This window comes from Berghia stephanieae, chromosome 8 (assembly GCF_034508935.2).
Source record: "Berghia stephanieae isolate SIO BIC M18660-M18661 chromosome 8, UCSD_Bste_1.3, whole genome shotgun sequence".
NCBI classification, from domain to species: Eukaryota; Metazoa; Mollusca; class Gastropoda; order Nudibranchia; family Aeolidiidae; genus Berghia; species Berghia stephanieae.
The window spans coordinates 15,696,278-15,714,187 of record NC_088367.1 but is presented as its reverse complement, the minus strand read 5'-3'; positions in this window follow the sequence as shown (position 1 = coordinate 15,714,187).

The window sequence follows — 17,910 nt, the reverse complement described above, 5'->3', positions numbered from 1 at the left end:
TCGAGCCTTGCTCGGCACATAGTTGAGTTGTTGGAAAAGGCTCTTTACTCACATTATCTTACCGCGCTCAGGTGTAAAATGAGTACCTGGCCATTGTCTCTATCGAAAAAAAAATGTAATATCGCCAAACAGGCGCCATGTCTCGTCCTACATGCTAAGTGTTGCTGTTGGCCAGGGACCCCTTGAAAAGCACTTTGAGCACGTTTAGTGGATATTACTCTATAAAAAGTTCAACTTTCTTTTTTTTTTAATTATCGTAAAACCATTATGTGCATATTTATCATTGTTATAGAAAAAATAATTCTATTTGTGTCAAATTAATATAAGAGTTGAAGTTATTTCGTTCTTTACTATTACAACAGTGAGACCTTTACATTATTTTCCACAAATATGCCGTTTGTTTATAGCAGACACATTCGATCAAAGTGGTCTTGATAGATCACCATATAAATCGTTTTTTAGCTTTTATCTTGGAAATCCTAAAAATAAAATTAAAAAGTTGCCTTTAAAACAAAGAAGCACGTGTGCCCTTTAAAAAAACTCAATATTTGTTAATAATTCATTCTTTTAATGCTTACTTTTATCCAAATGAAATATTTTGTCTTGGCATAAAAATATGTCAACTTAACCCTCTCCTTACCAACCGTAGGAAAATCGTCACATTCGTTACGATCCAACCAGCACCTTTATCATTCAGATTTCTTTTGTAAATCACACAATGTAAAGAAAAATGTCTTATTATAGCTATAAAAACGTGACACTGTGTTGTAGATTTCATTTTGCTGATCAATATTATGCATAGAATGCATTTATTACTTTTCTGTTTTAGTAAGAAAAAAAACGATATTTGTGTTGGGCGAGAGTGAAATTTTGGGGATAATTGGATTCAATAGTCTGATGTCACGCGCCCGGCAACGGCGGCCATCTTGGTTCTAAACAAAGAAAATCATTACTTTTTATACTTCATGCTGGCTAGAACTTTTCATTCCCTTTTCATATGCCTTGCGATCAGAATGTGTAAAAGTCAATACATGATCAAATTGATGGGGTTTTTTACCTCTGGATACGCGTTTAAGCTCGCCGGGGAAATATTTCATACGCCGTCAGCCATTGTTCCGATAGTTTAGAGCCAGTGTTACTAAGTTACCATACGTCATTAGGAAGGAAGTGACAGTACGACTGTTGAAGACTATTCTGAAAATGGCTGGTAAGGAAAGGGTTAAAAAGTATGATCTGTGACACCACAAAACAAAAGCAGTCATATCCACTGACATATTTCAAAAGCCTAGTTACTGACTTCTAGAAAAAGTAAATAAAGTATATGCTCCTACTGCCTCAACTCATGTTTGCAACGTAAAAATGCGATCTATCGTCTCAAACGTGTATTAAGTCGAAAGAAAGATGTTAAAAATAAGAAGTTTTAGGTTTGAAAGTTTTTGCCAAGACGAGGGTCAATTAAATCGATCGATATTTGAAGAACGAATTTTCTAGCCAAATATCTAAATACACGTGTTTACCAGAACAGTAAGTCAGTCAAATCCTTAACGAGGATTAATAAAAAGGAAAAAATATTATCATTGTTGTTATTATTATTATTATTATTATTATTATTATTATTATTATTATTATTATAATTATTATTATTATTAGTAAGTAGTAGTAGTAGTAGTAGTAGTAGTAGTAGTAGTAGTAGTAGTAGTAGTGGTGGTGTGTAGTAGTAGTGTAGTAGTAGTAGTAGTAGTAGTAGTAGTAGTAGTAGTAGTAGTAGTAGTAGTAGTAGTAGTAGTAGTAGTAGCAGTATCATTATTATTATTATTATTAATATTATTATTTTTTATATTATTATTATTATTGTTTTGTTTTGTTTTATGTTTATATTATTATTATTATTATTATTATTATTATTATTATTATTATTATTATTATTATTATTATTATTATTATTATTATTATTATTATCATTATTATTATATTTTGTTCAAAAGTTTTGAGTGTGTCCAAACCACATTGACCTACCCTCAAATTTCATCTTTAATCACTTGTATCTACAGACCAACCCCGAGCAAAAAGAATGATTTTGCTGACGAATTTTCTGATTTTGTATCAAAAGACACATCAAATAAGCGAAAAAATTTATCGGCGATTTTAATATTCAGTTTGATGTTGATAAGAATAGTTTCTTTAAAATTATAAAAAATATGCTGAATGAACATGGCCTGACTCAGTTAGTGACCTCTCCAACTCAAAGATTTGGGCACATCTTGGACTGGTTCATCATTGATACACCCTCGCTTGTTGAATCAATTAAAAATATCAAAAAAGAAACTTCAGACCACAATCTGATTCTGGCAACTCTCAAATGCATCAAAGAGAAAGCAAAGAAAGTCAAGATTGTGTCTAGGGATACTAAAAGAATAGACATTAGTTCCTTCAAAAATAATCTGTCAGAGGAACTAGGAAGAATGGATATACCATCAGCACAGAAAACGGACGTCATCGACAGGCATGCGCCAAAGACAACTAGAATAATAAATTCCAGGAAACGGTCTCCGTGGTTTAACCAGAGTGAAAAAATTGCCAAAAGGGAAAAAGAGGAATGCTGAGGAATCGTGGAGAAAATCGGGCCTTGAGATTGACCGGCTGATATATATAGCAAAAAAGCATAAATATAAAACCACCTGCAAAAAAGCAAAAAGAAACTATTATAACACGAAACTATCATCAGTGAGGGACACTAAGGAATTTTTCTCTGTTTCAAAGGAAATTTTAGGGGAAGAAAAGGGCATGTCTACCCACTAATATCCCGGTAGAAAAACAGCCGGATGCATTTTCAGATTTCTTTTCGGGAAAACTATCGAAAATTCGGAACAATTTGGACCTTGTGCAAAATGAAGATATAAATTTCCACCCTTTTTCAGGTTCACAGGGATTCTCTTGTTTTAAAGAAACAACTGAAGAAAAGATTTCTAAAATAATTTGTTCATCTTCCTCGAAGTCATGTGATTTAAATCCTTTACCAACTAATATTTTGAAATTATGTCTTCCTGCATTGATACCTTGCATAACTTATATTATAAATCAGTCACTTATCTCAGGACAAGTCCCAGATATCTATAAACCAGCAATTGTAAAGCCTCTCATAAAAAAGCAAAATCTCGATGTAAATGACCTTAGTAACTACCGTCCCGTCTCAAATCTTCCATTTCTTTCTAAAATCCTTGAAAAAGTTGTACTCAGAAACTGCTCTGTGCTGTGTTGCGAGTGATTTGCTTGATGTTTTAGATAAAGGTTTGTTTCTCTTCTGACATTGTTAGACCTTTCGGCGGCGTTTGATACTATTGATCACGGTATTCTCATTAAACGACTTAATATAACTTTTGGCTTGTCTTGGACTGGTTTGAATCTTATTTAGATGGCAGAAAGCAACAGGTTATGATTTTAGATAAACTTTCTCGTCAACATACATTGTCTTTTGGTGTTCCTCAAGGCTCTGTTTTGGGTCCAATTCTTTTTGTTTTGTATACTTCTCCATTATCTAATGTCATCACTGGTCATGGGCTGCGCTATCATCTCTATGCAGATGATACGCAACTTTATGCTACTGATAAAACTAAAAATCTCGAAAATATTGTGAAACGTGTGGAAGAATGTATGACGGATGTAAAAGAGTGGATGGATGCAAACAAGTTGAAAATGAATGAGTCAAAAACAGATGTGATGATTGTGGGAAATAGAGGGCAGTTGAAGGTGAATGATGGTCTTGAGGTGTTGATTGGGGGTGAAAAGATCAAAGTTTCAAAGACTGTGAAAAATTTGGGTGTCTATTTTGATTCAGAAATGAGAATGTCAGCTCACATTTCTGCTCTCTGTAAATCTTTATACTTTCAATTGAAGAAAATCAGTTCAATCCGTCAGTATATTGCAATTGGAACATGTAAAATATTGTAACTCCCTGCTTGTCAACTTGCATCGGGCTTCTATTAAACAATTACAACTACTGCAAAACAGTGCAGCAAGATTAGTTTTTGGCCAAAAAAAATTTGATCATGCAACACCTTTGTTGGCCTCTCTCCACTGGTTGCCCATTGAAAAGCGCACATATTACAAAGCAGCGTGTCTTGTTTATAAGTGTTTGACTGGTATAGCACCGGCATATCTCACAGATCACGTGGTCATGTGTAAATTTGAAAATTACACTTTAAGATCATGTAATGACCAAACGAAAATTTCGGAAAAAAGATCAAGAACAAAATTTTGTGATAGATCGTTTGCTTGTTTCGGCCCCAAGATTTGGAATGAACTACCACGTGGTCTGAGGGAGTGTAAGTCTTTACCTACCTTTAAAAATAATCTCAAGACATATCTTTACTGTATTTGTTTTTATTGACTCTATGAATCCTTGATTTGGCTATGAATTATTATTATCTATTTTTTTTTCACTTAAAATTGATAATTTCTATTGTAAAGTGCCCAGAGCTTGTGTTTTACACGAGAATGAGCGCTGTATAAATGTGTATTATTATCATTATTATTCTTATTATTATCATTATTATCATTATTATTATTATTATTATTATTATTATTATTATTATTATTATTATTATTATTATTATTATTATTAAAAATGAATAATGGATAACGTTTCATGATCTCATCTCTCTTCCTCTACTTAATTAGAATAAATGAAGCTGATCCAATATATCTTTTTGTAACATTCAACCCAAAGAGACACTGATACCAAGTTTGTCTTTTGTTTTGTGGTGACATTCAAAATTTACTTAAAACGCATCCGATGACTTTTCCTTTGTCTTGCTAATGCTATGAAAAGAACTGGGTGTGTATAAATAGTCCATATCTGATTTGTTAAGTGTAGCTTGTATGCTTTCCCCTCTTGAATTGGCACTATATAAATATATTATCATCATTATCATCATCATCATCATCATCATCATCATCATCATCATCATCATCAGCAGCAGCAGCAGCAGCAGCAGCATCGTCATTATTATTATTATTATCATTCATTATTATAATTATTATAATTATTATTATTATTATTATTATTAGTAGTAGTAGTAGTAGTAGTAGTAGTAGTAGTAGTAGTAGTAGTAGTAGTAGTAGTAGTAGTAGTATTAGTAGTAGTAGTAGTAGTAGTAGTAGTAGTAGTAGTAGTAGTAGTAGTAGTAGTAGTAGTAATAATAATAATAATACTTTTATTATTATTATTATTATTATTATTATTATTATTATTATTATTATTATTATTTATTATTATTATTATTATCATCATCATAATCATCATCATCATCATCATCATCATCATCATCATAATCATCATTATCATCATTATTATTATTATTAGTAGTAGTAGTAGTAGTAGTAGTAGTAGTAGTAGTAGTAGTAGTAGTAGTAGTAGTAGTAGTAGTAGTAGTAGTAGTAGATAGTATTAGTAGTAGTAGTAGCAGTATCATTATTATTATTATTATTATTATTATTATTATTATTATTATTATTATTATTAATTATAATATCATTATTTTTTATATCATTATTATTATTTTGTTTTGTTTTATATTATTGTTTATTATTATTATTATTATTATTATTATTATTATTATTATTATTATTATTATTATTATTATCATTATTATCATTATCATTAGTACTATTAAGGAGACTTTCCGTGTTCTTATTGAACATTCTAAGTCATAAATAAAAGCTGGAAATATATTAGGATTTCAGTTTGAAGATAGTGTTATTGCTAAGGGGTAATAATAGAATGCATTTGAACATCATGAAAAGAGTAGGTAATCTCTTTTCTTTACATTGATCAAATTTTCACATTTTTCCTTATAAAAACTATGGCTTTTCTATGAAACAGATTTTGCCTGCTTCCCCCACCCCCTCCACCACATTCCTATTGATAGCGCACCAAAAAAAAAAAGAAAAATAATTAAATAAAAGCATAATTACCGTAAACAAAACTAGAAGTAAAACAAACATTTTAAAATGACCGAAAATAACTAAACAAAACAAAAAAAAAAGGGGGGGGGGTCAACTATCCCCAAAACTAAAATATTATTTTTAAATGTACAAAAAGACAGCAGTAAAACAATTTTGAGGAAAAAAAAAAACAGAACAAAACAAAACAAAGTTAAAGGCTAACTTCAAGCCAATATACAAAACAGCTTGGGAGCAAAATTGACACGACACTAAACCAAATTATAAGTTTTCTCTCTTCGTTTCCTTCCTTTCTTTTTTTCCTCCTCTATGAACCTTTGAATAGTGTAAAATGTAATTTTAGATCTTTTGAAGTCTTGCTTAGCTTTATTATCCGATACGCCAAGAGTAGCTGATCGTTCGAAAGTCTTATGGGAATTCACAGTGTGGGTAATAAGTTAAGAGAGGTATTTCAAACTGTAGGCGAAGGATTTCAACGTGTTGTTGTTGTTGTTGTTGTTGTTGTCAATGTAACAGTCACTGACATTTTGAGTAATTTGTCTTCTGACTCTAGAGAATTTTATAATCTTTGGTTTCGACAGCTTCAACTGACTCCAATTTTCTGCTGTCAGTGCCACTGAGATTACGTAAACCTATTAGAATTTGGACTGTTCAATTACAAGAAGATAGTAAGTCCGCGTTAAATGCTTCTGAATTAAAAATTAAATGTCTTTAAAAAGCCACAAGAATAATAAAGGAAAGGCATGTTGATTTGTTTTGTTTTTTGTTTTGTTTTTTTTTTTTTTTTGGTTCTTTTTGTTGGGTTGTTTTGTTTTGTTTTTTTTCTGTCTTTTTGTTTTGTTTGTTTGTTTATTGGTTTATTTGTTTATTTTTGTTGGGGTTTATTTTGTTTTGTTGTTTTGTTAATTTGTTGGGGGGGGGGGGGGGGGGGGTTAGGTTGGGTTTGTTTTTTTTTGGGTTTTTTTCAGTTTTAGTTCTTTATATCTTTTTTTTTTTAAAGGGAAGATAACATGAAGTTACAATCCACTTATCAACACAAGAGATGAAGTGAGTAGGAACGTGCCAGAAGACAATAGACAATTTTTTTTCTCATGTTAATATTGAATATATCAGTCCCCCCCCCCCCCCCCCCCCCCCCCCCCCCCCCCCGGTTGGTTTTCTTACAAGCCAACGAATCTACTTTTTGAACCTGTTTCCTTTCTTACTTTTTCTCGGGTGCTTTTAATCGTAAGTCTAGGATTTTTTATCATCACATTTACTTCCTTTTTACTGGCTCTGATATGACCTAAAAGTGTCACAAGCACGGGAAATAAAACCCTTAAAAACAAACATATAAACAAACCGTCGCTGTATTTTCATAAAAGTTTACATCTCTTGAGCCTTGTTTTAATCTTAGTTTATTCCAACTTTTGCCAAAGTGTATTAAAAAGGGAAAAGAGCGGTAAAAAGTAGTTCTGTTCTTCTAGGTCTCAACTGACGCTACCGGTAGTGTTACAATTGAAATCACTATTATTAATCTTCTTGGGGCAGCAATTTACCGAGGTCATGTAAGTAATATATACGGAGAGGGCCTTCCAATCCTGAATAAAAGGTGGTATTTTACCATTCACTAATTATCAGTTTTCAATGAAAGAGTAAGGACACTGTCTGGGGCTTGTTTGTTTTGTTTTGTTTGTTTTGTTTTTGTTTTGTTTGTTTGTTTGTTGTTTTTTTTTTTTTGTTTTTTTTTTTTTGTTTGGGGTTTTTTTTTGTTTGTTCTTTTTTGTTTGTTTTTTTATTTAATTGTTTGGGGGGTTTTTTGTTTGTTTTTTTATTTTTATTTGATTTTGGTTTTGTCTTTCTCTTTTTTTTTTTGGGGGGGGGGGGTGTTGGGGGCGTTAATTATAGCTCTTGTCTACGATAACCACAATGCTCTAACCGCTTTACAGCTTATTTTTATGAAAATATAACAACCCATACGTCATCACCATCAAGCGGTGCGGATCTGAAACTGACATTGACGATCATGACCCTCCAACTCCAATCCTTCTTCTTATCCTCTGATTGTCTCAGAAAGTCGATGTTTGTCGCATCTCTCCAGTTCGTGCCCTGAAACTGGTGGCATAGCCTGTCTGTTGCTTATCTCTGCATTTTTTTTTCATCAATTTTCCCCAACAAGAAGACCTCATTCTCAATATCACTCTTTCTGTATATTGTGCAAAGCGCTATGTGCTCATAGTGGATATTGTGCTTTATAAAATCTCAAAACAAAGCAAGAAAAACCAATGAATTTTAATTGTCGTGGTACTAAGAAGACAGCGTCTAATTTCTGTTTGATTCAATTCTCCCTCGTGTGTCAATCTTTCGGTCCAGAATATTCTATTGCTTCTTCTAAGACACTACATCTCAGCAGCCTCCAACTTTCTTTCTATTTCTTTTTTGTTTTTTTAATAGATTCCAACACTCACATCCGTATAGGAGAACTGACCATATTATATGTTTTTAATACAAGTATTTTGTTATTATTTCAATATTTCTGTTTTTCATTTGAGGTTTCAGTTTATTAAAATCATCTTTGGAAAAGGTTCTTATTTTCACCTCATGGATGATATTTGATATCCAATGTACGACTTTGTGGTCTAGTGGTATGACACTCGCTTTCGGATCGGAAGGTCCTGGGTTCGAGCCTCGTGCTCGGCGCATAGTTGAGTCCTTGGAAAAGGCTCTTTACTCACATTCTCTCACCGTACTCAGGTGTAAAATAAGTACCTGGCCGTTAACGGCGTTGTCTTTGTCCGAAAATTTGTAATATCGCCTAACACTGTTAGAACAGGCGTTATGTCCCGTCCTACGTGTTAAATGTTGCTGTTGACCAGGGACACCTTGTAAAGCGCTTTGAGCACATTTAGTAGATATTGCGCTATAAAAAAAAAGCTCATTTTTAAAATGAACTTATTGACTTGTTTTATTTGTTGAGAGTTGTAGTAAAGCTTGCAAATGGGAATACATTGTCACTTGGATGTCATCATACAGACAGGGTTTTTTTAGGGTTATTTTTTTCGGTTTGTTTTGTTTTGACTTTTGCTTTGTTTATTTGTTTTTTGTTGTTGATTTTTTTGTTTTGTTTTGTTTTTGTTTTGTATTGTTTTTGTTTTGTTTTGTTTTGTTTTGTTTTTGTTTTTGGTTCTGTTTTTCTGGGATTTTTTTGTTTTTTTTATTTGTTTTTTTTTTGGGGGGGGGGTTGGGGTTTTTTTATTTGTTTTTGTTTTTTTGTTTTTTTGTTGTTTTTTTTTGGGGGGGGGCAGTTGTATTTAAGTATAATCCACTATCTTCACTTGTTCTTGTCATTGGCGGATGTTTTAAGACTTCCAGTACAAAAAAAAAAAACCAGATAAAAGGCAACTTGCACTTTATGAGATTGAATACATCTCAAGAGAAGATCCTCTGATCCATCCATCTGACTGTTACTGTTTGCCCTTCGCATAAAAATCCCAGTTAAACCCCTGACAAACGAGTCTCATTCTAGACAGCATGGAAGAACAAAATATTATACGACATACATTTCAACTCGTATATTATAATAAACACTCGACTTGAGTTGAATGACGTCAATTTCGTTCCTTCTATAGATGTAACAAAATATAATAATCATAATACGAATTAATTTAATAACATAATGGGCAGCATTTCTGCGTGGGTTTTTGCAAGGATAATTACCAAGGGAAGCAACTAGAAATGTATATTAATTACATACATGGTTTTCATTATTAGTTCCCTTAGCTATCTAAATTGTTTAAGATAATAAAAACCAACGTGTACTTATTTTCAGGTTTGATAACCCAAATTGTTATGGGCTCATGGTTGTCAGACCAACGCAAACATGTTTCGTTATAAGACCGGCAAATATGTGCATGTAGTCACGTAAACATAAATTATACGTATCTTTTATTTTATTTGATATAAAAACGATCCAATATTCACAGTCCCAAGTTATCCATTATATATAAGTTGGTTTCTTCATGTGTAAATGATATATGACCTCACCTATCGACTGGTAAGAATGGGAAACAGGGGATTCAACGAGTAATTCACCATGGACCTTTTTTTTTGTTTTCCTTTGACGTTTCCTAAAAGTCCCATTCAGGCACAAGCAAAGGATCCCGCTAGCTATGAAGGATACACTCAAATATTTTCAAAGAAGATTATTATAATATTGAAAACTAAATAACTAGACTATAGCAGTAAAAACATTGATAAGGTTTACAGGGGTGGGGTGGGAATCATCTCTCAAAAAGTATAAAAGATGGGGGGGAGGGAACTGTTTCCCTCCCAGCTAGGACTCCGGCCAGGGCCAGGACAAAACCAAGTAATCTCATTCTAAGACAAAGATTTAAAAAAAAAAAATTTCAAGGGTTTCACGGCGCTTGCAACACATTAAGGTCATATCAGCGCCAGTAAAAAAAAAGAAGAAAATGGGATAGTAAAAAGTTCTAGAATTACAATTAAAACACAAAAGAAAAGGTAAGACAAAGGGGAATTGGTTCAAATAGGAAATAGATGTAAATTCCAAGAGAATACCATCAAAGTACCTAGTTTGAGATCACCTAAAAGTCCATCCAGACACAAGCAGAGGTCCCCACTAAAAGGAATACACTCAAATGTTTTACAAATCATATATTGTTTTTTTGTTTTTAAGGGTTTTACGGCGCTTGCAACACATTTAGGTTATATCAGCGCCAGTAAAAAGGAAGAAAATAGGATAGTAAAAAGTTATAGAATTACAATTAAAGCACCCAAGAAAAAGTAAGACAAAGGGGAACTGGGAACAAATAGGGATCAGATGTAGATTCCAAGAGCATACCACCAATGTACTTAGTTTGAAATCACCTACAAGTCTCATCCAGACACAAGCACAAAATCCAACAAAGAGGAACACACTCAAATGCTTGCATTATACATTCAAAATAAAAATAATAATACATAACAGAGAGATGATTTACAAGGAAAAAAATATCATCTCCCAAAACAATAACTATGCATTTGACTGTTTCCCTCCCAGCCAGGACTCCGACCAGGGCCAGGAAAAAAACAAGTAATCTCATTCCAAGACAAAGGCAGAAAGCATGTTGGAAAACAGATATAAGGGTATAGAAGACACAGTATGTACCTCCCTGCCCGCTATGGGAGGTCAGGATCCCCACCCAGACAAATCATATATAATACAAAGAAAACATAATACAGTGCATAACATGATTTACAAGGAAAAAAATATAATCTCCCAAAACTATACATTAGACTGATTCCCTCCCAGCCAGGGTACCCGGCCAGTGTCAGGACAAAACCAAGTAATCTCATTCCAAAACAAAGACAGAAAGCATGTTGGAAAACAGATATAATGGGATAGAAAACACAGTATGTACCCACCTGCCCACAATGGGAGGTCAGGAACACCACCCAGACAAAACCAAGTAATCTCATTCCAAGACAAAGACAGAAAGCAAGTTGGAAAATATACAGGGGGGATAGAAGACAGTAAGTACCTCCCTGCCAACTATGTTTGTTTTTGTTTTTGAGGGTTTTACGGCGCTTGCAACACATTAAGGTCATATCAGCGCCAGTAAAAAGGAAGAAATGGGATAGTAAAAAGTTATAGAATTCAATGAAGCACCCAAGAAAAGGTAAGACAAAGGAGAATTTGTTCAAATAGGAAACAGATGTAGATTCCAAGAGCACACCATCAAAGTACTTAGTGTGAGATCACCTAAAAGTCTCATCCAGACACAAGCACAGGTCCCCACTAAGAGGAATACACTCAAATGTTAACAAATCAAATATAACATGTAAATAAAACATAATACAGTACATAACAGAGAGATGATTTACAAGGAAAAAAATATCATCTCCCAAAGCAATAACTATACATTCGACTGTTTCTCTCTCAGCCAAGGACTCCGACCAAGGTTAGGACAAAACCAAGCAATCTCACTCCAAGACAAAGACAGAAAGCATGTTGGAAAACAGATATAAGGGGATAGAAGACACAGTATGTACCTCCCTGCCCGCTATGGGAGGTCAGGATCCCCACCCAGCCTGCCAACTATGGGAGGATATGAAAAAGGAAAACATACAAGGGGGAAAAAAGACACAGCAACAGTGACCTATCCGCTCATCTTGGGAGGTCAAAAGACCCAAGACCCTCACCCAGAAATATTATGAATAGAACAAGTCAAACAATTCTAGTGAAGTACTACAAATGTGTATAATTTATTCATATAAACATTTCATCTTCATAAATGCCATCTCACCCTGTTTTAGAATTTAAAAAAAAAAAAAAAAAACATCTCAAGCCGACTTCATCAATCTTCCGAGCAATATCAACAATTACAATAGGACTGTATCGTCAATTAATTCCATAATATCAACAAAAAGAGTACACAGAAAAAAAATGCAATGCATAGGTATCCCAAAAGACGACATGAAGACAGGGCTATTATAATAAAATACATACATATTATTTACATTCTCTTTCATTGTTGCAATAGTTCGTTAAATATATCTCTCTTTACCTTTCATTAAACGAAAGATAAAACTTACCAAGGGCGTTAACTATACTATTATTATTACTTTATCACATCGCGGCTAATTTTTTTAATGCGTGTCTTTTCAAAGTACGACAGTCAACTGGTTAAAATGTTATAATAAGTCCAGAAAACAAAACTGGAGGTGGAATAACATAGCGTTACTGGGTGGATAAGGCGTCTATCCTGATTGTACATGTCAATGAGAATGAGAGGATACTGGAGTATGTCTTCAGCACACATACACACACACATACACACACACACACACACACACACACACACATGGGATTCACTGCTGCAAAACGCTTACAAAATTGTTCTTTGTTTTGCTTGCTAAGTCCCCTAATAAATGTTTTTTTTTTTTATTTTTCAGAAATTGTTTGTTTTTGTTTTGTTTTTAAGAGTTTTACGGCGCTTGCAACACATTAAGGTCATATCAGCGCCAGTAAAAAAAAAAGAAGAAAATGGGATAGTAAAAAGTTCTAGAATTACAATTAAAACACAAAAGAAAAGGTAAGACAAAGGGGAATTGGTTCAAATAGGGAAAAGATGTAGATTCCAAGAGCACACCGTCAAAGTACTTAGTTTGAGATCACCTAAAAGTCTCATCCAGACACAAGCACAGGTCCCCGCTAAGAGGAACACACTCAAATGTTTTACAAATCATATATAATATAAAGAAAGCATAATACAGTGCATAACAGAGAGATGATTTACAATGAAAAAAATATAATCTCCCAAAACTAACTATACATTTGACTGCTTCCCTCTCAGCCAGGGCATCTGGCCAGGACCAGGACAAAACCAAGTAATCTCATTCTAAGACAAAGACAGAAAGCATGTTGGAAAACAGATATAAGGGAATAGAAGACACAGTCTTTCCAAAGTACGACAGTCAACTGGTTAAAATGTTATAATAAGTCCAGAAAACAAAACTGGAGGTGGAATAACAAAGCGTTACTGGGTGGATAAGGCGTCTATCCTGATTGTACATGTCAATGAGAATGAGAGGATACTGGAGTATGTCTTCAGCACACATACACACACACATACACACACACACACACACACACGGGACTCACTGCTGCAAAACGCTTACAAAATTTTTCTTTGTTTTGCTTGCTAAGTCCCCTAAAAAAATTTTTTTTTATTTTTCAGAAATTGCAACATCAAATTCACGTTAGTATTAGTCCCTAGGGAAAAGAGAATGGGTATACACAATAAACTGGTCAATTAGATAGATTTACAAATAAATCAGTGCTTGTGGCATTTTTGAGTCACATGGCAACTGAAAGACAAAGGAGAAAAGTAGCAGACCTGCCTTGAGTAGCAAGTAAAAAAATATGTACATTTTGTGGGAGGGAAAAATCAAAATCTGTAGAAAAAAAAAACAACAAAAACTCTGTATAAATCCATAACTGTATGATTTTCATTCGCCCTATTTAGAAGAATTGTCACTAAAATATTTTAATATTGGTGCAGCGTACTTCAGTTTTGACAAATATCATTTCTGAGTCCAAAAACGACATTTTCACTAATTTAAGTATAAAATTATATGTAAAAAAACCGGATCTGTAGCAAAAAAAAAAAAAAAATTATAATAAACCCTAAGTATTAGCCAAATTCAGCCACCAAAAAAAAACAAAAAAAAAAAAAAAAATAATCGGTAAACGAGGCTCTGCCAAAAAGTCCATTTTTGTAACATTAGAAATGAATATCACGTTATTTTGAAAAATGATGGAAGAATGAATGGAAGACTTTCGTTTTCATTAGCTTCTGATTGTTAAATAAAGAGAGAAAAAAATAAAAACAAACAAAAAACTGAGCTTCTGCGCCACCAAAACTAAAGTAGAAATAGGTTTTTACAATGTTGAAAATGTGTAGGTATGGTGTCCAGGCTTTTTCAACCCTTTGTGGAGCTGCTATTTCTGCTATCTTTTTATTGCTAGACTATCAATTTTGGATGGTTTTTAAAAAATTTTATTTCAAGATGTTTGACAAACAGAATCTAATAAACACAATATCATCATCCCATAGTTTGTCAAAAGATTAAAAGAAGTAATATTAATGATTGATATCTTTTGGTGTCCGATGCTGCGGAATGGGATTTTTGACATGGCTCAGTGTTATTATTACAATAAGAAGAAGAAGAAGAAGAAGAAGAAGAAGAAGAAGAAGAAGAAGAAGAAGAAGAAGAAGAAGAAGAAGAGAAGAAAAGAAGAAGAAGAAGAAAGGAAGAAAGAAGAAGAAGAAGAAAGAAAGAAGAAGAAGAAGAAGAAGAAGAAGAGAGAAGAAGAAGAAGAAGAAGAAGAAGAAGAGAGAAGAAGAAGAAGAAGGAAGAAGAAGAAGAGGAAGAAGAAGAAGAAGAAGAAGAAGAAGAAGAAGAAGAAGAGAAGAGAGAAGAAGAAGGAAGAAGAAGAAGAAGAAGAAGAAGAAGAAGAAGAAGAAAGAAGAAGAAGAAAGAAGAAGAGAAGAAGAAGAAGAAGAAGAAGAAGAAGAAGAAGAAGAAGAGAAAAAGAAGAAGAAGAAGAAGAAGAAGAAGAAAGAAGAAGAAGAAGAAAGAAGAAGAAGAAAAGAAGAAGAAGAAGAAGAAGAAGAAGAAGAAGAAAGAAGAAGAAGAAGAAGAAGAAGAAGAAGAAGAAGAAGAGAAGAAGAAGAAGAAAGAAGAAGAAGAAGAAGAAGAAGAAGAAAGAAGAAGAAGAAGAAGAAGAAGAAGAAAGAAGAAGAAGAAGAGAAGAAGAAGAAGAAGAAGAAGAAGAAGAGAAGAAGAGAAGAAGAAAGAAGAAGAAGAAGAAGAAGAAGAGAAGAAGAAGAAGAAGAAGAAGAAGAAGAAGAAGAAGAAGAAGAAGAAGAAGAAGAAGAAGAAGAAGAAGAAGAAGAAGAAGAAGAAGAAGAAGAAGAGAAGAAGAAGAAGAAGAAGAAGAAGAAGAAGAAGAAGAAGAAGAAGAAGAAGAAGAAGAAGAAGAAGAAGAAGAAGAAGAAGAAGAAGAAGAAGAAAAAGAAGAAGAAGATGAAGATGAAGAAGAAGAAGAAGTTTTGTTTTTAAGGGTTTTCGCTTGCAACACATTTAGGTTATATCAGCGCCAGTAAAAAGGAAGAAAATGGGATAGTAAAAAGTTCTAGAATTACAGTTAAAACACCCAAGAGAAAGTTAGACAAAGGGGAACTGGGAACAAATAGGGATCAGATGTAGATTCCAAGAGCATACCACCAATGTACTTAGTTTGAGATGACCTAAAAGTCCCATCCGGACACAAGTACAAGATCCAACAAAGAGGAATACACTCAAATGCTTACATTATACATTCAAAATAAATATAATAACACATAACAGATAGATGATTTACAAGGAAAAAAATATAATCTCCCAAAACAATAACTATGCATTTGACTGTTTCCCTCCCAGCCAGGGACAGGACAAAACCAAGTTATCTCATTCCAAGACAAAGACGGAGAACATGTTGGAAAACAGATATATGGGGATAGAAGACACAGTATGTACCTCCCTGCCCACTATGGGAGGTCAGGAACCCCACCCAGTAGAAGAAGAAGAAGAAGAAGAAGAAGAAGAATGTTTGTTTTTGTTTTTAAGGGTTTTACGGCGCTTGCAACTCATTTAGGTTATATCAGCGCCAGTAAAAAGGAAGAAAATGCGATAGTAAAAAGTTCTAGAATTACAATTAAAGCACCCAAGAAAAAGTAAGACAAAGGGGAATTGAGAACAAATCGGGCTCAGATGTAGATCCAAGAGCATACCACCAATGTACTTAGTTTGAAATCACCTACAAGTCTCATCCAGACACAAGCACAAAATCCAACAAAGAGGAACACACTCAAATGCTTAAATTATACATTCAAAATAAAAATAATAATACATAACAGAGAGATGATTTACAAGGAAAAAAATATCATCTCCCAAAACAATAACTATGCATTTGACTGTTTCCCTCCCAGCTAGGATTCCGGCCAGTGCCAGGACAAAACCAAGTAATCTCATTCCGAGACAAAGACAGAAAGCATGTTGGATAACAGATAAAGGGGGATAGAAGACACAGTTTGTACCTCCCTGCCCGCTATGGGAGGTCAGGATCCCCACCCAGGAAGAAGAAGAAGAAAAGAAGAAGAAGAAGAAGAAGAAGAAGAAGAAGAAGAAGAAGAAGAAGAAGAAGAAGAAGAAGAAGAAGAAGACAAAGAAGAAGAAGAAGAAGAAAAGAAGAAAGAAAAGATAAAAAATAATAATAATAATAATAATAATAATAATATTAATAATAATAATAAATAATAATAATAAATAATAATAATAATAATAATAATGATAATAATAAAAAAATAATAATAATATATAATAATAATAATATAATAAATAATAATAAATAAATAATAATATAATAATAATAATAATATAATAAAAATAATATCTAATAATAATAACAACAGTTAACAACAACAACAATCTTAGACAACTTTCAAAAGGTTTCTTTAAAAGCATGTCTGCTTTTCATTGCATTTTGTGAGAATTACCATTACAATTTCATAATGAATATTTTGTTTTCTTCTTTTGGATGCCAAAAGTAAAAAATATTAGCGGTGGTATGACAGTGTAAAATAAAGGTCTTCAAAACATAATTATTCATACAAGGCTGTAACATAAGGTCATTTTCCCAACATTTCAAAGCAAAAAGACATAAGAAATTAAGTTAATTTGAACATCGACAGTAGGATCAAGTTTTCATCCATTTCTAAGGGTTGAATCATGAAAAAAAAAAATGAAAAAAAAACAAAAAACACAAACATCTAGAAGAATAGTTGGAACAGCTTCTCAAACTCTTGGGTGGAAAAAGTTGACAAATATCAAGTTAATTAAGCCACTTTTAATTACAGGGATGCGTAAAAAAAAAAAGCAAAAACATTTCTTTGACTCTTTGAAATGCTTAAATAAATACTATTTTATATGGAAACTCAACGAATATAACCTATTGGTACAGTCTAATATATGGTAGTGAATTGCTTTAAAAAAAAGGTTTTAACTGGTCAAACAGTAACAATAACAAAGTTTTCAATCAAGAATTATTTACAGTATTCACATGTGTACTTTTTTGTTTCATGATTTAACATATCTTATCTACCGTTACGACAGCAAGATTGCCATGCTTAAACCGGTCACCAAACCACAAAAATGACTTCTTTAAAAATATCTAGTTCAAAACTCTTTATAACAATTGTGTCAGCCTTCCATTCCATCCTGAGACTGACTGGTCAAGCAAAGTAAAGAAATAACTTTTTTGCCATATCAATATAAAAATGTTACAATGAAACTGGTTAAGAAAGTGATAGATAGACCACTTATATCAGCTGGTAGTAACGATCGCCAGTAGGTTGCATCAGGAAA